The sequence below is a fragment of the Lolium rigidum genome, chromosome 7, assembly GCF_022539505.1.
Source record: "Lolium rigidum isolate FL_2022 chromosome 7, APGP_CSIRO_Lrig_0.1, whole genome shotgun sequence".
In the NCBI taxonomy this organism is placed as follows: domain Eukaryota; kingdom Viridiplantae; phylum Streptophyta; class Magnoliopsida; order Poales; family Poaceae; genus Lolium; species Lolium rigidum.
Window position 1 is genome coordinate 172,961,860 of NC_061514.1, and position 6,879 is coordinate 172,968,738.

Consider the following 6,879-nt stretch of genomic DNA (forward strand, 5'->3'; position numbering starts at 1 on the left):
AAATATGCTCGCACAGTGTCATTAACTAAATACTCTCAGCGGGAGCTAAGGTTAATGACACACAAAACAACCAATCCAAGCCTCGAGAAAATACGCGAGTGCTGCAGTCGATGGTTATACTAACACAAAACAAGGCTCAAACCGGTGCACCGCGTGACAAAGCCAAGCGTTTAATTCCCTCGATTAAGTCGACGGGTATCGCTCTTACATATCGACTTCGCAATAAATTTGCAAATTACAACGAAGTCGTCGGGAGAGCATGTTGAATTGATCACTCAGCCGCCCTCGACAATAAATTATCAATCGAATTAACAAATTCGCCAGAACTACATGATGTGCAAAAGCACACGTTGAATCTACACAAAACAATCTTATGCATGTACAAGGTTATTACATTCACGACGAGGCTCCCGGGTTCCCTTGGGCCCTCAGATCTCTCTCAATACCTGTCTCCATCCGTGAGATGATGGTATATGCAGGACCTCTGGCGATATCATAATATTGGTTTAAACTTCTCTCGGTGTTTGCTATGGCCTTCAAGTCTAAAGACCGATGACATGCCAATACTGAAGCAAAGGCAAGTTCAGCACCAGCCAGGAGTTCTTTCCGCACCAGCAGTCGAATCCTCTCTGGAGACTCGAATCGGGTAAACAAAGCAGACAGAGTCTCGGGTGCTTGATCCAGAGGGAATAAAGTCTTCCAAACCATCATGAGATGAGCGTGGAATTTACCAAAGTAGTAGTGCACCTTCTCTGCCCGATGCTCAAACTTTGCCACGATAACAGCCTTCAGACGATGCAGCCATAAATCGTGTTTCGGGTGAGCAACGTCAGTCATCGCAACGACCTTTTCATGGATCTTCATGTTCTCCTCAGATTTATCTGAAGATACGACTGTAAAGGAACGAATATCAGTTAAGGAAACATTCAAGCTTCGTCAGGAATCAAAATATGGGTTAACACTTACAACCCAAACTTTCGGTAGCAATATGAAGACGATCGAGAGCATGTTGTTCAATGGCAGTTGCTATCTCACTTTTCTTCTTCACCAACGCTGCCATCGCGCGAAGGGAGGCAATATCTTTAGTAAAGCGAGACACCTGGTCACGTAAACGACGAACAAGGCCAGACTCATCGCTAGCCGAAGAATTTGGAAAAGGTTCGGCACGGGAAGAAGATGAAGGAATCTGCAGTGCAACTTTCAATTCAGAACAGCACTAACATAAATCTCCCATCGGGAGCACTGGAGTGTATATGTTACATTCAAAAGATTGTTCGAACTAGTTACAAAGCCAAAATAAAAACAGGATCAAGTCAAATTGCATCAGGTCTTAATTACAATTAATGGATCAAGCATTCAAGGAAGTGCCGATGATGAGCCAGGGGCAGCTTCAGGCGCAGACTTGGTCTTTGCTTCATCAACCAATTTGAGGAGCTGATTGGCACATGTGACTGCCGATCGTTTGAAGGGTTCAAGGTCGACTAGATGATTGTCGTCATCCACAGGCAATGCCTTAGACAACTTCTCTAAGTCAGACCCCATCCCATGGCCCATCAGCAGCTGGAAAGTAAGAACCGCCCCAAACAAGCGGGAACGGCGTTTCAATACCTCTACAGGCTCAGAAGAATCGATGAGGAAAGCATCAGCCATCTCGCCAAGAGTCTTGTCCTGCTTCACCTTTGGGAAGATCATCGAGTATAGCCTCGACAATGCTCCTTTAGTCTTCTGAAGAAGTCCAAGAACTTGGACGTTGGACTCAGCGGCGAGAGAAAGGGCGTCAGATGTAGAGTCCTCCCGAAGCATGCGCGCCCGAGTGATGGTTATATCGGCAGCCTCTGAAAGAGGACAAATCAGCAACCAGAAAGGAAATGCAAAAAGAGGAGCTATGTGCCAAGAACTTTACCCAATAAATTCGTGATGGATTCACGGAGGACGCCTTCCTTCTTGTCGGCTGCGGCTGCAGCTTCGTGCCTGGCGTCTTGTTCATCCTTCATCTGTCGCTTCAATTTCTTCAACTCCTCCTTCAGCAAGGCATTTTCGTTTTTGGCGTCGGTGGCAAGCCTGTTGGCCTCCAGCACCTGATCAGCCGAAGTTTTGACGGTCTTCCGAAGCTGAGCGTTTTCAGACTCCAGTCGGGTGAACTGCTCGGCGAAGTCTACCACAGCATCGACTGTGGCATAAATTGACTGCAACGAAGAAAACCAAGAAGATTCAGTTGAAAGAAAAAAGCTTGGTGAAGCAAGAAAGAAATCAAGACAAATAAAACACTTACGTGGTCGCGAGCAGCCGACGAGGTGGGAGCATCGCCAGAAGGAATAACCTTCGACATTGGAATCTTCTCTACAGTCGTTCGCGAGGGCGGCGACGACTTGGCGGGAGAAGGATTCGGCTCCTTAGCTGATGCCTTTCTCTCAAAGGATAATTTGGCCCTCTTTGCGAGAGGAACTTCATCATCATCAGAGCTACTCAAGAATGGTAGATAATTAGTGTACAAAATAACAGAGGATAAGTCACAAAGGGGTATAGATGCTCACAGGTCCAGGTCATCTTCAGCAGCGAAAAAACCTGTCTTAGCAGGAGAAGGCGGAGCAGTTCCAACGGCATCATTATCTTGTCCGCTAGGACTTGATTCAGCCGTTGTAATAAAATCTTCGTTTATCTGCATACGTCGCCTGCTCCTGATGAAGGCATCATCCTCGGCAGCCTCATCCTCTTGGACATCGTTGTCCTCAAGGGCGCGTTGGACGTCTTCGGTCTCCTCGGAGTCATCATCGTCATCCTCTGGTTCCACACCGCTTTCGGGCGTAGGAGGATAGCATTGAGCAACGGTGGAGGCCTATCGAGAGAAGAAAGTTTGTAAAGCACAACGAAGAAAGAAACAACAACAAGCAAGAAACGGCAAGAATTACCTCAGTCGGAAGATGGTCCAGATCATAAGGGGGACGAGCCGATGTCAAGACAATATTGTCCTTCATACTGAGGCACGTCAAGCGGCGGACTTCATCTCGGAGTTCATCAGCCGACAGGTCGGCAGAGTTGACCCTAGACTTGTCGTCCTTGCCAGTATAAAGCCACAATTGATGGGGTCGAGACATTAGCGGCTGCACTCGACGTTGTAGGAACACTGAGACTACTTCAGTGCCGCACATCGTCAAGCCTCCCGTATTCTTCAGGACGACGACCTGGTCGAACAGCTTGTCGGCTATCACCCTTTCTTCGGGAGAAAGGGCGTTTCGCCAAGACTTCTTCGGCTGAGCTATCAGGACATCTTTGAAAGGAGGGAGATTCGAACGCCGCCCAGGCACCAAGGGGTCTCGCAGATAAAACCATTTGTTCCGCTAGCCCTGGACGGATTCCTTCATTGGGTAGTCAAAGTAATCGACCTCCTTCCTGACAACAAAGCCAACGCCACCGACGACGAGGGGGCCATTGCTGTCGTTATTACGCTTCACATAGAAGATCTTCCTCCAAAGATCCCAGTGGGGGTCAATGCCAAGGAAGGCTTCACAGACGGTGATGAAGATAGAGAGGTGGAGAATGGAGTTTGGGGTCAGCTGCCAGAGCTGAATCTCGTAGAAGAAAAGAAGGGAACGGAGAAACTCATGGGCAGGAAGAGAGAGACCACGGAATAAGAAAGCATCAAACATAACGGTGAAGCCCTTCGGAGGCCTTGGACGAGAAACAACACCTGGAATACGAATGTCATCCTCAGACGAGGAGATGAAGCCCAGGGTTCGCAGTCTGTTCACGTCACGGTTGGAAATGGCGGAGACGCTCCAGTCGCGGCTGACTTTGGGTGCGTCTGAGGCGCTGGTGCCCTTCTTCTTGCCCATGGCGCGTGAAGCTCTTGAGGGAAGAACAGAGGTGACAGGAAAGACTGGGCGAGAAGATGAGCAGTAGGAGGCGTAAAAAGTAAGAGGAAGGAGGCTATCTATTTATGCCGTAAAAATTGACGCAAGATCGTGGCCATAACTTCGCAAGCATCGCGGGAGGTGGGTCAGATCTGGCTGTACACGTGGCATCTAAGAGGAGAACGGAACCGGCGGCCCATTATTCCCACGACGCGCGAAAATCGAGGAGACGCCTCGGTCGGTGCGCGTGCACTAGTCATTTCCTAAAAACTGCCCGCGCAGAACTAGGGTGGGCCCGTCAGGTCAAGTCTTGTCAGTCAAACCACAGCAGCGATACGTAATCAGTGACGTCATGAGGACTGTCGTGAGCAGTCGAAAGAAAATGAAGAATCATCGGATGGTTACGTTTAATCTATGTACGGATTGCGAGCATCCGCACCCAGACTCGGGGGCTACTCCCATCGGGAGAGCTGGACGCGCACCCGATAAAATGAGGACTCGAAGATATTCATGTGAAGAAACGTCTGAAGAAAAGGATGGAATGCTCAGCTCGAGTCTGCACCCGGTTGCAAGCGCCCGTGTCCAGACTCGGGGGCTACTCCCATCGGGAGCGCTGGACGCGCACCCGATAAAACTTTTTTGCACTCCAGGATCATGCCCGGGGACTTGATTCTGTGTAGGGTAATGTTGTTTTGCCATCGGCAGTTAACCAACAAAAGTTGGGCACGTTATTCGTTATCCCTTACACGCGGAAAATTTATTGAAGAATACAAGCTTCAGAGCAAAAATATCGGATGACCCATGAAGATCTACAGAAAAACTTCGGCAGAGCAAAACGTTCGAGTAGTACAACTTGAGTCTACGCACGGATTGCAAGCATCCGTACCTAGACTCGGGGGCTACTCCCATCGGAAGCGCTGGCCGCGCACCCGATAGAAGAAGATGATGCTGATACAAGATGGACAAAAACAATCAAGGAGAAGAACATTAGGTGGAGGCATGCTTTAGTCTCTACCCGAACTATCTTCGGCTAGACACTCGGGGGCTACTGACGTGGGCATTACCCTTCGGGTAACCGACATTTCCCTACCCTATACGATCTAACTGGAGGCACATGAAGGTATTCGATGGCAAGGTGGGCCACTTGGGTGTCGCAGCAGAAGATTCCTTGGCGGGCAAGACAAGGAAGGAGCCGAACAAGGAAAGTTTAGAGTTAGGACTATTGTAAACCTAGTCGTACTCGGTTAGACCTCTTGAGACCTGGCTACCTATATAAAGGCCAGGAGAGGGGCTGCTGAGGGACACGATCAATCTTAGCAATCATAGCCACCAAAAGTCTAGAGCTAGGTCGCCGCAGCACTTAGCCTCTCGACGAGATCTCAGCCGAACCTTTCAGCACCCCATTGTAACCCATTATTCTCATAATCAAGATCAGACAGGCAGGACGTAAGGGTTTTACCTCATCGAGGGCCCCGAACCTGGGTAAATCGCTCTCCCCGCTTGTCTGTGAACCGATGTCTCGTATCAGCTTACAGGATTCCATCAACCCTAAGCCCCAATCGAAGGGCATTGCCGAGGAGTACCCTCGACAATTGGCGCCATCAACTCAGCAGATTCATCGCCAAACTAGGAGAAAAAGCTTTTCCCTTCTACAACTTAATGAAAAAATCAGAAAAGTTTGAGTGGACAAATGAGGTGCAGGAATCATTCGAAAATCTGAAGAAAATCTTATCGACCTCCCCAGTCCTCGTAACCCCACGCGAGAAAGAAACACTGCTTATGTACATAGCAGCAACAGCCCAAGTCTTCAGCGGCGTCCCGGTTGTCGAACGGGAAGAAGCGGTGGAGAGTTCACGGCGTACAGAGACCTGTCTACTACCTCAGTGAAGTACTCACGCCTGCGAAGCGCAGGTACCCTCATCATCGAAGCTGGCATATGCAGTATGGAGGTCTGCTCGCAAGCTACGGCATTATTTCATGGAGCACCCGATTATCGTCGTCAGTGAAGCACCATTGAAGAACATAATGACTAACCCAGAGGCCACAGGTCGAGTGTCTCAATGGGCCATCGAAATAGCGCCACACGACATAACTTACGTTAATCGAACGGCGATAAAATCCCAAATACTCCCAGATTTCGTGGCAGATTGGATCCAGTCACAGACGCCAGCAGCACCCGACATGTGGGGGTCGTGACCAATGGTTGAGAATTTCAGAAATAAAATATTTTAGGCCTTGCAAAAAATTCAATATTTTTTAAACAACTACAAAACAATTCACCAAGCTATGTTAAATTTAGATAAAAGCACGAAATGACTTCACAAGTTTGAAGTAGAGGATGATTTTTTCGTACTAATTCAAATTTTCAAAAAAATCTGAAATTTCTTCAAGCACTTCAACAATCTTAATATCACGAGAGTTTATATTTTGTACATAGAAAATTTAAACTTTTGAACCTTCTACTAGCATTTTGTTTAGAATATTTGGATTACACAATTTAAAAAATGTATATTGACTTATCACAAAATATATACTATGACAATGTGAGGTATCATATGTGTTGTCCAATGTTTTGTATTTGAGATAATGAATATACAAGATAACAACTATTCTTGGAAATTGATAGGTATCTCACAAGTAACTCTACTAATATACATATTTTTTATTTGATAAGTTGATTACACTATCCATTGAATAAAATATACTAATAACTAAAGAAACAAAAGTAACCACATATTTTCTCAAAAAAAATTATCCTAGACACAAATTAACCACATACATGTAAAACTTCATATTTTTATGTGTGTGTGTGTGTGTGTGTGTGTGTGTGTGTGTGTGTGTGTGAGAGAGAGAGAGATAGAGAGAGAGAGAGAGAGAGAGAGAGAGAGAGAGAGAGAGAGAGAGAGAGACGTTATAAGGTGTTGTGTGATGTTAAAATAAAAGAAGGCCAGGGCCTAATGGTGCAAACGTGAAGGTGTGGATGGATATGCAAGGTATATCAGCTGAAGGAGGCTCAAATCACATCCAG